The following is a 21,585-nucleotide window of genomic DNA, read 5'->3' as shown; positions in this document are numbered from 1 at the left end:
AGCATGGCATATTGTATATGCAGATGAATATCTAAACAGACATGCTCTTATGGTAAGGTGTCATATATGTCACCTTTGTGAGAAATTTATATTTAACTTTGTCTTGTACAAAATGTCCTGTCTAAATAAAACATTTAGAGCAATGGTAATAGTAAAATCGCAGATTCCTCCTCACTGTTTTAATAATTCACTTGCTAGTGGAAATTAATTGGAGATACTAGACTATAAATGCTTCATGGGCCTCATTAGTTCAGTGGAATAGTAATGAAAAGTTAAACCTCCTTCTTCTGTGAGTGGAACCATAGTATAGTGCTGGAGGCAGCTGAGAAGCAGTAGAAAGCCCACGCTGAGCTCGGTGGTGTTACACTTACGCAGTTATAGGTGGTTATGCCAACTGCTCTGAAACTAGTTTCAAGTGTGAGGTGCCATCTGACTCCATGTAGACATGCCCACTGTCTTCTGTTTGAAACCTACCCAGGATGGTAGTGGATGAGAATGGCAAAGATCTAATCGGCTAATTTGAAAGGAGGGGAAGTGGTCACTTCAGAGATCAGAGGAAAGCTGAAGAGCCTGGAAAAATGACACAGCTTTAAGCCAAGTTTTTCAGAAGTGATTATTGGTTTAGGGGCTCGAAAGGTTCAATTACTGAACCTGAAAGACTTGTAGTAGGTCAGATTTTCTGATGGTGGCTGGGACCTCCAGTACATGGGCCTCAAATCACTAGTCATTTCTGAAAACCTTCGTGCCAGTTTCAGAAGGAGTTTCTGAAGGCGGCACTTAGAGTGCCTACCTGATTTGGGGTGTGGTTATGGAAGCTTATTGTGACATAAGCTATAGATTTACACACAAGCTATAGATTTACATAATGTGTCAGCTTCCTGCATGGATTTTCCTAACCCAGGGTAAGTTTACTAAGGAGGAAACTGCCTGGAATTTTACCAGACCTGATATGTGAGCAGTTATGGTGGATCAGGTGATAAAAAGTAAATTACACCAAAGTTTGTCTTGCAATAATTTATTTCTGCAGTGAATGATTGTAGAAACCTAAATTGCATTGTTTTTGCATTATTTTGGTTTTGCTATTGATCAGTAAGATCTAGTAGGAAACACAGAGGTTTAGCCATGGAAAGAAAATGATATTGCTCCTACATGCCTCTATGACCTAGGGCCCAGCCTGCTACATAACCTAAGGAAAACTCATCCCATTAGGAACATTTTGTGTATATTAGCGCCCTTCATCTATTTGTTTTCATTGGCTGAAAGCTAATGAATCCAACATTACCGCTGAAATAAGGAAGCAGTTTCTCCTTAGCAGCTTTGTTTATAAAACAAGACAAGGAAAAAGCACATTTTCAGTCACATATTTTATTTGTCCTTTCGGCCAGGGTGGGTTGGGATTGTTGCTACAGTGGAAAGCAACCTATTTTTGTGATGTCCCACGTTTACAATAGCTATTGACTGTATCAAAATTGAAACAAGCATTGAATAAAAAGAGAAAAACCCCTCTCAGGTATGTATTATGGTGTTTCTTAGATAAATTTTCTTAGGCAAATTGGCAGTCCAAGATTTCAAGTTTCATTTGCTTTTTCATTTATTTGATGGAGTTACATTAGACAGCAACAGTTGACATACCATGCAAGTTGTGCTTAAAGGCAGAATTCTTTACTGTTCAAAAGAATAAGTAACATTGAGACCTTTGCTATACCCTCAAAGTAAAGCATGGTTTCCTTGAGCTCTGGCTCTTGGCATCAAGGTGAATTTCAGCCAGTGTGTGGTTTCCCTGGCAGCGTACATAGTACGTGCTAGGCCGCACCTGTTACATAGCAGATCCTTACATCTGCCCGGGTTAAGACGTTTCACAGCAACTCATGGATCTGAATGCTTCAATTTTCAAGGCCTATTTGGGAAACCTTAGATTATTTACGATGGTGGTGTCCTGAGCTAGCTACAGACAGGTTGATATGAGGTGGTCCAGTGCGGAGACTAGATCCACATACTCAGAGACAATACATATGGAAGCACCATTGTGACATTAATATTGCTCTGAAGCTAAGTTAATAAGTAAGTCCTCATTCTGTAATCAAGTCTAATTGGCTCAGATGCAACAAGGCTAATGGGTTCAGATACAAAACTGATTTAATTTTCACAGCTGGCTCATGCATTGCTTGCTGAGAGATGTTTGTAACATATTCTGGTTGCCTGATATAGCCCTGCCAATAAAGGAACTGGCAAGTGTTGAGCATCCACAGTCCCAAAATAAAAGGTCTTTACATGTCTGGAAATGGGCACCCCAAACTGGAAGCTTCCAATGTTGTCAGGTATTTTTGGCAGTCTTGCCTGCCAGATTCATAGTAGTGATTCTGCTCAGGCAGCTTCTAGCTGTAGGAGGTAGGATCCATGTAATCTAGTCAGAGGTGTCTACAGGACAGGTTTCTCTGTGTGAACTAGCAATCCAGGACTTCCTTTACAGCCACTGATGAGAAATAGGCACTATATGGGTATGAGTCATCTGACCTGCTTTTGGTACCTACTGTAGGATGAAATGAATTGCACTTTTCACTTCCCTGACTGCTACTGACTGGATTTTCACTGATTATATTGGTTATAGGGAGGCTAGAATAAATGAATCCTATTGTATAGGAACAATAAAGGCAGAAAAGAAGACGAGTGTGTTTATAGACCCATGTAATCGACAGAACAAGTGAATGAGCTGGTGAGTTACAGATTCTTCTTGGCTGTGCTGCACCATTCTTAGCTCTGTCTTCCACTTCCCAGCTTTTAGTTGTGAGCTAGAGAAACATCTCTTTGTGAAAGAAATCATAGGATTTAGCAGCAGGAACTTGCCAGCATTTGAAGAAGGACCTGCTGATAAAATTAGATTGCTCAAGTGGGAACACGGGAGGCATATTAAAGTTGAGATTTTGTAAGCAGAGATTTCTTGTATAACTGTTCCGGGACTGTGTCTCAATCCTAAATCCTGACAAAACACCCAAGATACCAATACCTTATGTGAGTGTTCTGCTTATTTTCTTATCATTATCTTATCATTTGGCAAGGACTACCAAATTAATCTGGAAAATATTCTGGGCATTTGTAAAAATACTCTGTGCACTGGAATTCAGCAAATATTTATTCATTGACAAAACACTGGCAAAGAATGTATGACCAGAAAAAAAGGTTCAACTCCTCTCTGTGCAATATACAAAGAATATAAGGTTAAAAGTTACATTCTGCAAACATACCTTTTGCTGAGATGTACTTGGTTTACTAAGTGTTGTGGATATGAGCCAAGGTCTCCAGACCTCGAATTCTGTTTCATTACTGTAAGGAGCATGGAAAAATATAGCTTCTGGCTAAGGGAAGGGAGTGGTTCACAGTCTTTACAAGGGCAACAAGAAAGGCTTCTATAAGTACAGAAGCAGCAAAAGGAAGGCTAGGGAAAGCATAAGCCCGCTACTAAATGGGGCAGAGGCTTTGGTGACAAAAGACACCAAAAACACAGGTACCAGATGCCTTTTTCACCTCAGTCTTTACTGATAAGACTGGCCTTCAGGAATCCTAGGCCCCTGAGAAAAGAGGGGAAGCCTGGAGCAATGAAGACCTACCTTCAATGAAGGAGGATCAGGTTAGGGAACACTTTAACAAACTGGACATGCACAAGTCCTTGGGTGCTGACTTTCATAAGGCTTTTGACGCTATCATCTCCCATAAGAACCTCATAGGCAAGCTGATGAAGGGCAGGCTAGATAAGTGGTCGGTGAGATGGACTGAAAACTGACTGAACTGCTGGGCTCAGAGGGATTGTGGTCGATGGCACAGTGTCCGCCTGGAGTCCAGTCACTGTGATGTCCCCGAGGGGCCGATACTGGGGGCCAGTACTGTTTATCTTCATTAATGACCTGGGCCAGAGGCCGTAAAGCATCCTCAGCAAGTTCACAGATGACCCCAAAGTGGGAGGAGCGTCTCATACACCGGAGGGCTGTGCTGCTCTTCAGAGGGGCCTCGACAAGCTGGAGAGATGGGCAGAGAAGAACTCGATGCCGTTCAACACGGGGAAGCGGCAAGTCCTGCCCCCGGGGAGGGATAACGCCGTGCACCAGGACAGGCTGGGGGCTGACCAGGTGGAGAGCAGCTTTGCAGAGAAGGAGCCGGGGGCCCTGGTGGACAGCAAGCGGACCACGAGCCAGCAACGTAGCCCTGTGGCAAGAAGGCCAACGGTCTGCTGGGCTGCATTAGGAAGAGCTTTGCCAGCAGGTCAAAGGGAGCGGCCCTCCCGCTCTACTCAGCCCCGGTGAGGCCACAGCACACCTGGAGTGCTGTGTCCAGCGCTGGACTCCCCACTGCAAGAGAGACGTGGATTTACTGGAGCAAGCCCAGCAAAGGGACCCCAGAGACGATGAAGGAACTGGAGCATCTGTCATGCGAGGGGAAGCAGAGAGAGCCAGGACCGTTCAGCCTGGACGAGAGAAGGCTCAGGGGGGATCTTATCCACGCGTGTACATCCCTGATGGCAGAGAGTAAAGAAGACGGAGCCAGACTCTTCTCGGTGGTGGCCAGTGCCGGGACGAAAGGCAACGGGCACAAGCTGGAACACCGGAAATTCTGTTTGAGCGTAAGAAAACACTTTGTTGCTGTGAGGGTGGCTGAAGAGGTTGCTCAGAGAGGCTGTGGCTTCTCTGTCCTTGGAGATGTTGGAAACCCACCTGGGCCCGATGCTGGGCAATCTGCCTTGGCTGACCCTGCTTGAGCAGGGAGTTTGGACCAGATGATCTCCGAGGTCCCTTCCAACCGCAGCTATCCTGTGAGTCTGTATTGATGTGTGCCACAACTCACCTGACAACGTCCAGGTTTCTGCACAGTTATTTCCGAAGAGGAGATAAAAAGCTGAAGAGCACAGAGTTACTGAGTAGCCAGTCAATGAGCTATGCATATGATGTCGTTCACATTAGAAAAGTTCTGGCAGAGAAGAAATAAGAAATCGTAAACATTAAAAAAAATAATAACAGGTGGGGGTGGAAGGTACAACAGTAAATCGTTTTCATAAATCCCAGTAAAGAGAAAATAAACATCTAAATATTGAACTAGGAAGAGGCTACAAATCTTTTTATTCTCGAGATGTAGAACATCATGAATCGCTGATTTTATGTTACTTGATTTTTCTTCTTTGTGATGCACAGTTTTAGTCCTACACTTCCCTTACTTTATTGACCATTACATTCAGGATAAAAATGTATTAATAGTCAAACTCACCCCAAGTACAAACCAGCTAAATACTGTTCTCACTGTTCTCAGTATTTTTATTTATCTCACATGGGAGATAATGGCCTTACATGTTACATTTTGGCTCAGAAAAAGGTTCACGGTTTGTATCTTTATGTCTCATTGCTGCGATACGTCTCTCTATTTATGTTTTTAACTGGCTGTATTACTTTGTTGATATGATTTTAAATCTGCTGTCATATATTGTTTGTGTTTGGTTAATAGAAATAAAAGGGCGAAATATAACAATAGCGAACTGGGACTGGTAAATGTCAGTTCTAGATAACGTGACAAATGAGTAATGCTTTGTTTCGTGGCGTGTGAAGACAGCAGGTCTTTTATGAGCACTCCAATGTAAAACAGCTTCATTATGACTGGCATCCTTCTCCCTGAATCAGTGCTAAATCAGGCACACTCTCCTTCCTGAGTCAGTTCTGTAAGAAGCAAACCACTTTTATTAAAATCATAATTTCAGTTTGCAGATGGGACAAGTAAAATGCACACATTAGAGCCTGCTGTGTATTTATTGGTGTTATTTTTCAAGAGTTTCTACTGCCAGTAGCAGATGAACATGGTTGGTGAAAATCTGAGAATTCGGCTGCTTTTTTCACAATATGAAATACAGCTATGGATACCCAACTGTTTAGACATATAAGAGAGAATATAGGCGTCTAATGACTGGGTGTCATACTCTTTGAAAGAGATATTGGTGTGTAAGTTACAGAGAGCTTAGGAAAAGGAATAAGAGAGCTAAAAACAGGTCCTTAATTCTGGGTGCAATTTATTAGGTTTTGTAGGACACTTCTAAGGCATCCACTTATTTTTAACAGAACAGTGACTTAAAAATACAGAGAAGATTCCTGAGGAGTGAGAGACTAAACAGCCATCAGACCATGTTAGAAGCTGTTATGTTTTCTTCAACTGAACTAGCCCAGACTTAAATTCTTCTAACAACTAGTGCTCTCAAAATACTCGTTGGCACTGTGCTTCATCCTTTGACTTTCCTCAACCATTAAGAGTAATGAAAGACACACCATATTTTTCAGTACCAATTCACTACTAATTTTTACTTTGTCCCTGCTGATTTGGTCCATTTTACATTTCCTATCTAGCGTATAACAGTGAATTGGGAAGCCTGTTTCTTTGGTGGGCTCTGACAGCAAAATCGCAGCAGAGTTTGAGAAGAGAAGGGTGATTTATGAGGGTTTTGGGAGGCAGGGAACAGGTGACTTTTGCTTAAAGGAAAAATAATGTTCCTTACTTAAAAAAATTATGAAGTCCAGCTCAGCCCGAACAAAAGCAAAGCCATACAGAGAATATATGTTATTTGCAATCATTACAAAAAGAGTTTCCTACAGAACAACCATTGCAAGTTATTGTAAATCTCTTGGGAACAGCAGTCAAAAACACCAGCAGTTAATTACTAGAACTTCCTAAATCAACCTTCTTTGGCATGACATGAAGTGAATGAAAGCAATAAAAGCAAGGAAGTGCATTGTGCTTTGTCCTGTCCAACTCCTGTTCGGACAGGCGTAGGTCATAAGCACAAATGTAACCAGCCATGAATTGTTTTTTATTTTAATTCATGGCCTTGGGTTAAATTACATGAGCGTGCTGGAAAGGCCAAGGTGAAATGTAGGGCCAGGTCCTTGGACTGCGTAAATCCTCTGACCTCAACTAAGATATACCATTTACACGCCTTCAGAGTATAGTCTATGCTCTAGTAAAACATCACAGAGTTTAGGCTATCCAGCTAAGAATCTACTTACACCCTGATATCTTGCTCTCCAGAAATTCATGGCAGTGCAAAAAGTATATCTTACAATGACAAGTAAAATTAAGGGGGAGATTGAACAATCTGTTCTTGTTAGGGGCTGCAAAGTATTAGCTCTAGGGCAGGTATGAGCTCTTGTTAAATTTTACAGTACAAGACTCTGGGAGCTTTTCCTTTGCTTTCCTCTCTGATTGTAGTCATTTCTTGAAGCAGAACGATTGCGTGCACTACTTAGTTTCTGGAACGAGTCTGGATGAAGGAGATTATTTACCATATTTGTAACCAGATCTGATAAAGAAAAAAACAAAACAAAACAAAATCTCCCTTCATATAGACCCTGATTCAAAATCGATTTCTTCTTTACCATGAAACCAATCTGCAAAATCTAAAACATCTGCTTGATAAAGCAGAATTGTTACTGTTGTTCACTTACTGCTTCATTCTTGCTGTTATTTCTCACACTGCGATGGAGAAGATGTTTCATCAGACTTGCTGGTGAATTTCCCAGGGAAAGGAGTTGTGAGTCGGGACATGAATAAGGGAGCGTCGTAGGCTCTACATTACAGGTCTTTGACGCAGAGGGGAGTGAACGAGACGGGAACCCAGAGGAAAGACTGGTGTCTTAATTGAAGGGAAGGAACTAAAGGGAAAGGCACACAATAACAAACGAAACAGAAGTTGTATGCCAGAAGAGTTTTATAGGATCTCAAGATCTTTATAGATGTGGGCGAGGGGAAGCTGCTGATTGATATAGGCTGAAAGGAAGGAAGCATAATGAGGTATGGCCAGACAGAGCTCCCCAGACCTCGGCAGTTAATGCAGCCTGGGCGCTGGGAAGCAGAAGGGAAGGATTCCTGCAGATCAGCAGATGGGCAAATCGTGTTGGGAGCTTGCAGGGACAGGCCAGAAGAGCAACAAATTAGGCAGCAGGCAGGAAGTTACCTGTTAGCTTATGTGACTAAGGGCTAATCACCATAAATACAAAGGCCCAGTGAGGAACTGAGGATCACGGACAGGTAGAGGAACTCCAGTAACAGTACTAGCACCAAGGGAGCACCTTGACTTGGCTGCTCCCAGGGCTACCTCAGCAGGACTACCAGCCCATACTCCAGGTAAGACCCACCGAGATGGCCCAGCTGAGCCAGAGAAACTCTTCCTGGAAGGCCTTGCAGGCTGAGCGGGTTACTGCCTATAGGGGTATGGGACTGGCTATGGGATGCAGGTGAAGGGCATTTTGGGATTGCGTAAAACTTACTATGGGATGTCTTTAGGGGGACTGCGGGAATGTGCAGGACAACCCTTGGGATGTTTACAGGAAGGATCAAAGACAGGGAAAGGGAGAGAGCAGTGTGTTTAGGGGAGGAGCATGCATGGGAGAAGAGAGGGATAAGGGGATAAAAATGGCTGTTTGCGTTCAGACTGAGTGTCTAAGGCCAGCTACTGGAGGGACCCATACTGTGTATATACATATATATATACATATAAATGCATACATTTCATCCTGATCAGCTGAAGAGAAGGAACAGTACTGGGCTGCACGTGCTGTTCATGTTTGTGTGAGTGCTGTGTGTTGAAGTGGGTGCTGGTAAGGCACAGATTTTTGTCTTCGCTGGTCTGTGTGGCTGGCCGTGTGTATACACATATTACGTGTGATCATATAGGGGTATGCGTGCATGCACCCTTGGGAATATGTGCTGAGCCTTGCTACTGGCTGAACAGGGGGACGTGGAGCTGCAGCAGCCTCACATTCATCGGGGTCTTGCATTTGGCTGCATCTAGCATGACCTGTGGTCTCCTCAGTTGTTGTTCATCTGATCCTCACTGAGCCTTTGTGTTTACTTACTGGCTTCTAATTACATCACCTAGCATAACCCACTGAGGAAAAGACCAAGCATTTGGACACATACATCAGGTTATTAAAAAAGGAAAGAAATTTGGAGTTAATATAAGCACCATGAGATACCTGCAATCCACTCAGACCTTCCTGTGCTCTGAATGTGTGGGATGGGAGCTGGTTCCTTTACCGGCAAGTTCCTGAAAAAGATTATAGGACGTGGTCTACTGAGTTCAGCAACTCAGGAAATCTCCTCTAGTCCTTCGTTCCACTGTTGTCGTTTGGGGCTCTAGCCTTTATGAAAGTCGCATCACCGCTCTAGGTCTAAGAAGGTTTCAGGTTTACCCCTCTGTGAGGTTACCTCTCTGATTTCTTGCCTCCTAACCAATTCTGATGATTTTTTCCTCAACATCTCTGCAGATCCAACTTCTGTGCAATGGACCAATGGGTTTCTGATATAGTATTTCCTGTCATTTTTTAGGTAATAAACGTGAGAAGTATTAAAATATCATCTTAGTATATTGCATCTCACATTCAATATTAATCAGAAATCCTAAATTAAATACCATGTGTCCAGACTAGAACTTTACTCCTGATTCTTAATTGCATGGCACCCCAGTGAAACTGTGACTAATACTAGGTTCTGCTTTCCTGTGCTTTTCAATGGCATGAAATTAAAAAAAAAAGATTCTCCTTACCCAAAAAGCATTCAACATCTAGACAGACTAAAGACAAGAGAATTTATATCATGGATAACTGTAGCCTGTGATCAAAATCCAAAGTGAAGTCAATGCCCATGATCTTATTTTAATTACATGTCTACTCTCATCTTCTGTTCTTCATGATCAAAAATAGCTTCTACTTAGATGCATTCACCTGCTGTTTACTGGCCTATGACCTTTATTTTGATCTGTGGTTTGGGCTTTTCAGTTTACTGTCAAGGATTTTGGAAATAAAGGACTTTGTTGAAGGAACAAGCCACTAAGCACAGCTTGATCATGGTTTCCTAGGAAAGCTTTTATACTTATGACCAGTTGTTTCATACAAGTCTGCAATTCATTTCAGGACTTTAAGTGTGCAGAGAACAACGGGAGAAACAAACCAATACATCCAGCCAGGGAAAGTGATAGTCATACAGAAGATTTTTTTTTTAGTAGCTTGTGTACAGAAACCATGGTGATCATACCTGTATTCACTGCTAGCTCTCTGGACCAGGCTTGCGGTACAGTTTTGACTCTCCCTGGTATGCCTTTAAGCAGCCCAAAGAACCCATGTTTTAAAACACATATCTCTTCAGACTAAAGAATAAAACGTTCCATTTACTGCAGCACTGGGCCCTATTCCATTGCATCCCAAATAGTAGGCAAAATGAGGGAAAGAACTGCACAAGTTCCTTTGCATTCACAATAGTATCTTGTGCTTTTCATTCCTCCTGTTAAATCCTTGGGTTGACCAAGAGCCACTTCCCGCTGGGCTCCCCTTTTGCTTGTCTCCAACTCTTCCCAGTGTGTTTATGTGCCTTTGCAGGTGTGAACTGCCCTGAGGGGGAGTGGAGGAGACATGGCCTCATCCCTTCATGATAGACAGTGCTTTCATGAACTTCCATATCGTTATCTCAGGGGGCGAGGGTGTGTGTGTGTGTGTGTGTGTGTGTGTGTGTGTGTGTGTGTGTGTGTGTGTGTGTGTGTGTGTGTGTGTGCGATGGGATGGTCTGATTTGTAGTACCCTGAACTCAGACTGAATCCTGAATGGCATAATTTCACGAGTTGCTATTGTCCTCTTGAGGTGGGAATTATCTCACCTAACTTCTTACTTTTAAAAGCTATGTCCGAACTAGTCACCATATACGTCCTTTAAGACTGGATGGACAGAAATATCCTTCTCACCTACCTTTGACAGCTACTTTAGGAAAACACGGCTCATGATCTGAAGGCTCTTGATCTCTCCACTGACCATGAAAGGGGCTGAATGTGATTACTTCAGGCACAGGTGTCTAGCATCTAGATATCCGGATAATACAGGTAAAGCTCAACTCTGATACAGCCCCTCCAGGCACCTAATTCAGCTGTCACCTCCTTTGTAGGTCATGTTCATTTTTTGCATGCTGTGTGACCTCTCATGGTCTGTAGCTATTGCCCTTGGAGCACTAGATACAAGACCTTGTGCCTTCAGAGGATGCTTCAAAGTTCTCTCTGTCTGAAACTGCAACAGCTCAGACTTTTAAAAGCTTTTCCCCCCCTTTCTTTTACATACATATTATAACGAATGGTATCTGTGTGCAGACCACAGACGGGTGCAAAAAAAAAAAAAAAAAAAAACAGCTACAAAATCAGGGATTGTTTTCTGAGCTTTTTCTCTATGCTCTTTCAGAACTTGCAAAGGGTTTAACTACTTGTTCCAGCATCCAGATCAGTGTCAGTTACGCAAAAGAAGCTCTTTATGATCTCAGGCCTCCACAAGCTGCTTTCCAGCTCTGAGATTTTTGAGCACTTCCAGTGCAGTGTGTAGGAAACGGCCTCTGGTGACATTGTTCTTTCCGTGATGGTGCCAAAATGTGCCACAATGATTGCTAACAATAATAAACAAACTAAGCCATGCTGCAGTTGCTCTTTTCATAAATGAGGAGCAAGAACTGGAAATGCTCCTAACAGTCTCCAGAATAAAATTATGAAACTGCGTCTTTATCCAATAATAACGGCATGTGGTGTCCTCACCGAAGACTGTGCATGTCTTTCTGAAAGTATTTATGTGGTAAACAACACCACAATTTGTTGCTAACTTGTTAATATCTGATAAAAAGGCCCAGCTTGTTGAATAGAGGGAAGAAAGCAAGACAAAAAGAATATGAATTTACAGAGTGCCAGTATAAAGATATAAGTAGATAATAGCAAACAATTATGCTAAGAAAGAGCAATGATACACAAAATGAACCATTTTGCTCATTGAGCCCTCCATACCCTAGAAGTTCAGAGAGGACAAACTCTCCTCATGATCCCTGAACACAGTAAGTTACAAAGCAGAAGAGGAGCAAACTTCATTTGTTTAGAGCTCCGGAGCATCTCCTGACAGTGAAGGGAAAAAAAAAAAAAAAAAACCACAGAAATGTTTAAAGGGTTCCACACTACTGATTCAGGAGTCCATTTAAAATAATCAGACAAAAAAATTGTGATGGCCTAATTGTGTTCGCTCTGAAACTCATGGTAAATGTGTAGCACAAGCAGAGTCAAGTCCATTGCTGAATATTTTGGAAAATACTGCTAAAAATAAATAAGCAAAAGTTGAAAATTGATAACCAAACCCTTCTGGTTGCACTTCAGCAATTTGAAAATAAAAGAAAAAAATATAATAACAACAGTTATATAGATATAGCGTATAGGAGTATATAGCATCAACAGTTATGAAATACAATAACAACAAAAATATAATAACACATGAATGCTGTGAAGTGAAGAGAAATTCAGAAAGGAAAGAATGTGACTTAAAATTAGGGGCATATATAGTACCACCCAATTGTGGTATCTGTTTATTTCTGTTGTGATATATTTACTTATACTCGGGAACCTCTCTGTTGAATGAGGTGTGTGTAAAGTAACTCATAGAAGAGCCTTACAGGCCTGCACAATTCTATCATCCCACTTCTGGGATGTTTGTGCCCTTACCCGTATTCTTCCTTGAGAGAAAGTGGTTGTGACAAGGAACGAAGGAAACTAACTACATTTAATAGTTCTATAGTCCATTAGGGATATGTCTGAAAGGTGAACATCCATCCTTATATGACTTTATCCTTCATTTCAGGATTTCACTCCAAAAAAAAAAAAAAACCCAAAAAAACAAAACCAGCTTTGAAGTATCTTGAATCGAATAAAACTTCATCATTGAGATGGTGGCTCTTAATTTGGTAACCATCAAATCATCAAAAAATAAAGTACTATGTAAGGCAACTAAAGTTGAAGATCTCAGTATGGTTAGTTAGTCCATTGGGCTGACCTAGTTAAGCTGGGTTCATTTTACAGCCATAGTGCACTATCACTGCTAAGACTGGAGACATCTGGTTCCCTGCGCAAATGCTATATGGCCACTTTCGTATGGATTAAGCGGGCGAGCCTTTTGATACAAACCACACTTCCCTCAAACCTCTGTCTGAAATTAGTAAGTGAAAACCTGTGCAGAAGATTGGACAATGCAGCCCAAGTCAAATGATGACAAAAGGACATTCTTCAGCAGTTAAGTGTGAAAGGAAGTGTAATTAACTCAGGCTTTGAAGGTCAAAATACACCTAAAAGAGACTGACTTACTTATATTTGGATAGGCCTGGAAGAAATTATTTATTACTCTTTAGAAATCTCTTTGATTACTATTATTATTTTTTCCTCTGGTGATTGCTCTAAACAACTTACAAGCTGAGGTTTCTATCTTGCTGTCGTACTTACTGAAGTAGATCTCTTTGGTAAGGCAGAGATGGTATTTGTTATTACTGCTATCATACCCAACCACTTAGGGAGAGATTCAGCTTGCTGATTAAAGCCTCAAAATGATAGTTTGGTTGCCTGATCTTATGCATCTCACTCTAGCTGAGATGACACAGGTGTGTCCTCACCCCTTGGATTAGCAGATAGAGGCCAGGTGAGAAATACCTGGGCATAGCAAATACCGGAAGACCCCTAAGTTCAGGGAGCTGAATCATGCCAAAGACATCAGCCCATAAGGGGTATATCCCATTCATAATCAATGGAGATATGGTCAAAAGAGTCACTGGAGCCCATTCAGCTCATTAAACAGAGGTAGCTAAGGCAGATAAATCTGCTCAATAAATATAAAAGTCATAAATACATGAATACAAAAGTGCATAAAATACTGCAGAAATACTGATTTTCAGCCAAAATATAGTTTTGATTTAAGAGAAAAATTCTATTTTGTTGATGTGAAAAAACTACATCCATTTAACTAAACAATAAGCTACATCAAGATATTCTTTGTGTCAGTTAATTAGAGTGAAAAATTGTGCAACAGGGAATAAGTCATTACATCTCTGCTGTTTTTACTGAAGAGGAAAAAATGTTCTGGGCAAATGCAGAGTCATCAACCAGGTGCCTTTTGTGAAAATGATCAGTCAGGACCTATGGCCAGAGTACCAATAAAAGACTACTGAGTGTTCATTAAAAAAAAAAAAAAAAAAAAAAAAGAAAACAGTAAGAAAATCTGGAACCAAAACAACCAAATCACTGATTCAACAGAAAAATGGGATGTGAAAAAGCAACGCTGCTACCAAGGCAAACGTGCTGAAAAATTAGTACAGGCCAGAGCAAATGGGACCTTTCCCTGCCCAAGAAGGCACAAGAGAATCATTACTGCGTAAATGCTCACTTAAAATTCCCTGGGAAGCAATTTATAGAGTGCACTGCTTGCTCTCCTTCTCTCCTTTTAGGGAAACTATGCGGAGTGGATAATCCTGAAGCCTTTTCGTGCCAAGGAGCAAAAAGAAGTATTAGTTTGTATCTGCTGCATTTAATCAATCTCTTTCTTGGCTTATTCTGGACGAATCCTGTGCAGGGAAGAACAGAGAAGAGAACAGAAATCTGTCACACGTAGTTCACTTCAATCCTTGAATCCTCAGACGCCCCCTCTCCCCTAAGAATTTTAAAGGCATTTCTGGAAAATTAGTGACGACTCTTAATGGTCTGCAGAATTTTAAAGCTATCAAGACAACGAGGGCTGTAGGAACTGCTGTTGTGACAGGACTCCATCGCCTTCTACTTTCATGTTTAGGAGCAGCGGACAAGATTTATCCCACTTGCATTAAAAAATCTGACTGAGATGCCAAAGTTATGGTCTAGTTGCCCTGCGCTTCCAATAATATCCAGAGAGGAGGCCGCCTGGCCGGAAAATGATTTGACTTACACAATTACCTCTAATGACTGGATCACATAACAAGTAAGAGTTCGCTACTGCTGGCAGGTAACAGAGACAAGTAACTGGCTTCCACGCTCTGAATCTCAATGTCCCAGATTTTGGTCTACTCACAACCGAGGCGAGCAAAAAGCTGCACAGCGTTGACTTATTTCTGCCACCTACAGCAAATTCTGCTAGTGCTGTCTGAAAGATTTTCTCACGTCTGGGGCTCTGCTTTGGAATTTTGATATATTAAGGACTAGTAGGTCAATAATGAGTGAATTTATAATATCTAAAAAAAATAAAATAAAATCTGAAAGTCCAGGGTACAGCAAGCCCAGAAGATAGCTCGTTATTATTCCTTCTCCATGTCTTTCTGCTGCTATTTATACAATTACTGATATTTGGGAACCACTTTCAAAACTGTACTTCATAGTGACTAGCACAAATCGTTCTTATTCCTTCCTGGCTCCACAGCCCTTTGGAAACGACATTAAAATATTTCTCGCCTTTCTTTTCTATGGTGACTGCTCATTTGGTTTTAATGCACAAATTAGAGCAAAACATGGATGAGATACTAAGGTGCACATACTACCAGGGCACAGTTTAGTCTTATTGAAATTATTTGCATCTGTTAACACCTACATGAGCATGCTTGATTTTTCTTTTTATTTTTTTTCTTTCCAAAAATCCTGGCAGTACACCAAAGTGATGGAATTCAGAGTTAAAACCTTTAAGACTTCTGTCAGCTAGCTGAAGATTCAAATTTCTTTGGGGATATTATAATTCTGACAAGGCTGAGTTAGAATTTACAATCAAATGCCAATGAGGATGGAGTAACGGTTCATCTTTTTATGTAGGCCTCTGCGGTTTTTTTACATTCAGCATACACGAGCACTGCTGAAACCTGAGGATTTTTTAGATTACTTTTCATTTGCCTAACTAGTTCTACCATAGTTGCTGAAGCCTTTAACTCTTCTACTTTGTACGCTCTTTTTCTGTCGGAGATACTGTTGACAATGTTGATTTTGCTGTGACAGAAGGTCTTACAGGGTGGCCTGAAGCTAAACAGAGCTCTTAGTGCAAGGAACATCTGTCTGTGCTTAACAGGTAAGTCTTGATAAGAACTTGGAGGATCAGCTCAGAAAATTGTTCAGAGTTTCTTATGCAGGTTTGACACTTAATGTTCTGGGAATCAGCCTGGAACTTGCACAACTTAAGAGCAAAACAAAACAAAACTTTCTGGAATTCACTTCCAAGGTAATGGACATGTTCTATGAAGTCAAGATAGAAGAAAGCTTGCTTAATTGTGTCGACTTGCCTGAAATACCATGAATCCTACGCCTTCCGCAGAATTCTGGCAGATTGACTTTCTGTCCTAGCCAAATCTCAGTTGTATCAAAGAAAGAAAACATGTAAAAGGACATTATTTAAAAGAGTTCATCAATTTTTCAATCTTCAGAAAAGGTACATGTGAAAACCTAAGTGGGTTTTCATTTGTTCAAAAGCAGTTTATCATCAAAAAAATAGAGAAGAAGCAAAGATACACTTTCCTCTTAGACCAAATCTACACCTTTTGAATAAGCCTTTGGCAAAGGTTCAATTCTAGGCTAAAGTGAGTCAAATATTGTGCTCTGAAATATTTGGATTCCAGATAGAGGAAGAGAATGAAAAAGGGAAATATGTTGACACAGAAAGCATGCTGCACCTAGAAGCTGAGAAGGTTTTTTCTTATGGTTTCTAACGGGGGAGTTTATTAGATTTGCTGCTAACAGGATCATGTTACCTGTGGATAATGGCAAGAATTTGCTTATGAATGACTGTATTAAGAATTTCGAAAATTCATCTGGTTGAGGGAAGGGTGCTGTTTTGTGCAGCTTAGAAAAAATAATTAAAGAAAACAAAATAGCAAAAGCAGAACAGATTGTAAGTCACACACGCAGCTCAAAAGAGCTCTAGTAAACAGTCCTGTAGGCAAGTCTTCAGCCAGACTGCCTCTGAGAAAGCACTTTCCCAACTGATCCTCAACTATGTGCTTTTCTGCCAAGGCATATGAAATACTTTGTTATAAATAAATGCCTTTATCTATTGGCAAAGCCATTGAGAATGTAGGTGGGGTTACGGCACTTTGTCCCAGAGGTCAGATGGGTCCGAGCCCCCATGAGGGGTGAAGGTGAGGTTGTGTGGATGTCCCTTTTTATTCCTTGCTGGGTCATCCATTTTAAAAACTGCCAGCTTGACCTCTCCTGTCATTATGTCTTTTTGGAAGTTACCTCTAACTATGTCTCTTCTGTAGCTTAATCTCCTTTTCTGGATATAAACCTCATAGTACATAACAGCATTTTATCAAAACACGTTTCTAATTAATATGTTCTGGACCAGCTCCCACATCAGAGAAAAAGTCCAACTGATTTAAGTGGGAGGAGGATCGAGCTTTTCTGGGCTCTTTTCAATTAAGAATCTTGTGAACCATAATCAAGGAAAGTGATTTGTCTCTGACAATCTCTTTCTCTTGAGCCTTTCAGAGGTTGTTCAGTTCATTAAAAATACCTCAACAAATATTGTTCTTGGAGATTGTGAAAGGAACAAACATGACTAGCTGCAGATGCACAATTTCTTATTAAAAAAAAAATCAAAAAATTAGAATCTATCTTTGGAAAACTTTTTTGCCTTGTGGCACCAGCAGTTCTTTCTCACTGCACTCAGGAAGGGTTAGCTGAGGGATGTTGCTGTCACAGCTGCACGTTTCAAAGACGCTAAAGTGCATGCTGCACTATAGCCAATCCAAACAGTGCACACTTCTACTGCTCTGTCAAGAGAATCATGTGCACTAAAGGCATTTTCTTTTCAAGCGCTGGTGTAACACCTTGTACTGATTTTCTAAAGCTGGAAAACCAGCAGGGAATGGCTGGGTGCGTGCAAGGGTGTTTGCTGGTGGAATGATTGTGTGGAGACTACATGGTGCCTTCGAGGCAGTACTTCCCTTCACAGATATGTTTACGGCTAATAATTTGAAGATAGAAGATAAAGAATAGATACAAAATCAAAAAGGGAATCAGAAAAACATCCCTCAATCACACTGTTCTTTTTTTTTGTGATAATACTTGCAAGCCCCAATTAATCTTGTGGCCCGTTGTCTTGGGCATTGCACACTTAAACTGGGACTATGCTATTAAATTAAAGAAGACCAGAGGCTGGTCCTGCAATCTTCTGTAATGTTAAACTGTTATCACGCTCCCTGAAATAGTTTAGCTTTATATAATTTTTCTCTTTTCTAGATAATGATGAGAGATGGTTCAAGACATAGGACAGAGACGATAGGGGTGAGGCCATGCTTTCTTCTCATGGAAGAAAGTTTAGCCATTTGGACATGCGATGAATCATACCACTTGCCTTCAGGGCCACGGACAAGGTCTCGACCTATTTTTCTTACTTATATTGATGTATTCTTGTGTAATGAGAGAAAGGGCTTGCCTTTTAAAACTCGAAAACTCAACAGAGAAGAAAATCAAAAGGAAAAAGAAAAGAAATATTATTATTTTCCAGATGGTACAGAGGGATTAAAGTCATGTTTACTCAATGCAGTGGAGCATTATACAGACATCCCCAAGCTAGTGCTGACCTGTGGTTGATACATGTTCACCACAGTAATGGGTAGGATATCTTCCCTGACCTGTCAAACTCTGTTAGTTGCCTCGAACCACATGCAACCCAAAGAGCACTGGGAAAACAGCCAAGAAGAGTAGCAAAAAGCCAGTTGACAAGGTACGCAAAAGGAGGGGACTTCATTACAATCCTGTCTCGTTTCTCTTCTTTAACGGTGGCATCAACAAAGCTCACAGCCTTTCATAGCTTGGTCCTAGCCATGTCGATGTTGATATCATTATCTTATGAGTGAAGGACTGAGGCCCAGAAAGTTGCAGTTGTTTTGTCAAAGTCACAGAGGCAGTCTAGATTGGATCGGGAGACTTGGGTGGAACACAGAAATTCAAGTCGAGCGTTTTAACTACTGAATTGTCTCTCCTCAAAAGGGTTTATGACCTGGTCCTATGGCAGTATCTACTATTAACAATATTTCCTTGATTTTTTGCCCCTGTGCCATGACCACTTGGTAGTTTTTTTCTGAAAACCTTGTGACTGAAGAATTGTTCTGCATCTCGATTATCCACCCAGTGGAATACTTGTGACTAAATTTATCTGCCTTTCAAGTTGTTTTTAAATCGCATTTAGCGTGTGATGTTTCCTTATCTTGGACGAGGGAAAGGAAAAAGGAAGGAATTTATTTCTGCCATCTCTTTCCTCCTGCAAGAAATTCCCCTCCCCCTCCCCCTTTCCCTGCCTTCCAAATCTTTTGTTAATTTAAAATTAGCCCTTTGAGATGTTCTTGGGAAAGTCAAGCATCACATAGCGAGCAAGTCCCTGTGGAGCTGGTTGCTGCAGTAAACAGGGGGCAGAAGCTCAGTGAGTCACCTGGCTGGCTTTCTCCCACTGCGTGAGGGAGAACCATGTAGGAAGCCCATAAAGAAACATGCCACCACCACCAGGGACTCCGCACTGGATACCTCAGTGAAATCACTTCCCATCCTATCCAGACCTCCTACCAGCAATTCACTGCAAACGTTAGTCCAGACAGTAATTAGAGGGCACTAGATGCCTGGCTCTGATCTCATTGCCATTGTTTGACCAAAGGAAAGATTCAAAACAAGGCTTGGGGCCAAAAATAAGTCCTACAATACTTTTTTAATATTCAGGTTCTGTTGTCCCTTTTTTTTTGTAAACCTTTACAGCTAATTTTTAGTGACACCCACCGGCAAAGGCTCAACTGTAACACACTTAGAAATCCATCCTTCATATTTTGTGATCACTGATAGGTCTAGTTTGCTTGTATGGCAGGTGTTGGCTTGCAGTGAGTCAAAGAAGCCCAGTTTATCTTTACGCAGGCACATGCTGTTCAGGCCAGCCGCCCGGCAATGCCGGAGAGCGCCATTCCTTCCAAAAACGTCCCCGCGGCAGCCTGTCTCAGTAAAGGCATTGCTAGAGGGATGCAACGCACACACAAGCCGTTTTTTGGTCAGCCTTTTGATGTAGAAAAGAAAAGGTAGCATGCTTTATTCAAACCGCTTGCTGTGTTTTTAGCAGAAGCTCTAGGGAATAGGGAAAAAAAAAAGGCAGAAAGGAACCTTTCTTGGCATCTTTATAATCTGTTCTGTTGTACTGTGGGACACATGGATGGAGGGTTTGTTTTGCAGGAGGAGGAGGATGACAAACGACAGCAGATTGTTTCAGGGGATTTGCCAGGTGGAAAGTTTATAGGAGCTTCTGTCTTGTTTTCCTTGGGGACAGAGGGAGAGAACTATGCACCGAGGAGCAGGGAGGACAGGCGTTAAGGTCAGGGGTGATGTGTGGGGAGCTTGGAAGGTAAACTGCTATCCCATTCTCATGCCTTCCCCACTCCCCACCATAAGTAAATCATGCCTTACCTTTCAATTTTAAAGCTTCAGATTTCAGGAATCCTAAACCTCACCGCTTTAATGCTGTAATCTCGTAGACGTTTGATGCTTGCTGTGAAATACTGATCGCTTGAACCCTCTTCCAAGCAAACAGCTTCCTTGCATTAGAAATCCCCTGTTTGCAATGAGTAAACTGAGACTGAATTACGAAGCTTTGCTGTTAACAGTAAATGAGACATGCCTGGTGTCACAGGATGTGTTTTCAGTGTATGCTCCTGGGGCAGCTCATAGCTTCAACCAAGCCACCTCTCATTCTGGATGCAAAAGCAGCCATGGAGCACAAATCTCAGCACAGGCTAGTTATTCTGCCGAGCGGGGTTTTGCTCTCTGCACATCACCCACTGACACCGCTGTGCTGGCATTCGCTACTCAGAGCAAGCAAGGAAGGGGGAAAGGATTTCGCTTTCAGAGGCTGTAATAAATGTGTGGACTGTTTTTGAGCAAGTGCCAGTTACTGCGACATTTTATATTTGCAGCTCCTGTTGGAAATAGGTACATATGTTCTACCCCTCCCGAAAGAGAACCCTTTTCTTCAGCTAAGCTTGGATATTTTTTAAATGTTTTAAAATGTGTTTTTATGGCCTGCATGCAGTTATTGTGAAGTAAAAGATACACAGAAGCAGTGGCAGGTCTCGTATATCATCCAGAAGAGGGCAATGGCACATAAACAGGGCATTTTATATTCTTTTTTCATCTTACCTTTTCCTAGACATCTTTTGCCTTTAAATTTTTTAAGTATTCATAAGCTTATTAAAAAAAAAAAAAAAAAAAAACAGATTCCACTTGTCAGAGCCGTATTGATACAGAGACTTTTCAGTTACCAAAATGAATAAATAACAGAGTTCAGAAGTGGAGCATAGGTAAACAGCCAGGATATATAACCAACTAGGAGCATATTTTTCTAGCTTTTTAAAAAATTCCTTGATTTCTACAGATATTTTAATTAAAAAAATTAATATGGTAACATTAATATTTCAGAACATCAGTGAAATATGAGGAAGCGATATGAATAACAAATGCCTGAAATTAAAGAAAAATGAAGCAATAAAGGAAAGTGGATCATGACTGTGAAGTAACCGAACAGGTGAATGAGCATAAAAAATAAAGCAAAAAGTCTTAAGCTGAGACCTAGCAGCAATGAAGACCACCTAATATTTCACTTTTGCTCAGTTTTGAGTGACCTTTATAAACTTGTATATTTACTTGAATAAAAAAAGAAACACAGAACTCCACTGAGTATGGCTAAGTTATACTGGATTTGTGTTGTGGGGAATAAAAAAAAACTTGGATTTTTATCTGAAAGGAAAAGAACTCTACCC

At 41.2% G+C, this 21,585-nt stretch overlaps 1 long non-coding RNA gene across 1 annotated transcript; it reads right to left on the bottom strand.

Moving 5' to 3' along the window:
* Nucleotides 1–146: 146 nt before the first annotated feature.
* Nucleotides 147–20,648, bottom strand: LOC104143075 (uncharacterized). The gene is made up of 3 exons (XR_693844.2): nt 20,237–20,648; nt 8,997–9,067; nt 147–4,956 (listed from the first exon to the last, which is right to left on the bottom strand). It is a non-coding gene; the product is annotated as an uncharacterized lncRNA (long non-coding RNA).
* Between the last annotated feature and the right edge of the window lie 937 nt (nt 20,649–21,585).

Source organism: Struthio camelus, chromosome 2 (genome assembly GCF_040807025.1).
Source record: "Struthio camelus isolate bStrCam1 chromosome 2, bStrCam1.hap1, whole genome shotgun sequence".
NCBI classification, from domain to species: domain Eukaryota; kingdom Metazoa; phylum Chordata; class Aves; order Struthioniformes; family Struthionidae; genus Struthio; species Struthio camelus.
This window is presented reverse-complemented; position numbering and strand designations above follow the sequence as displayed.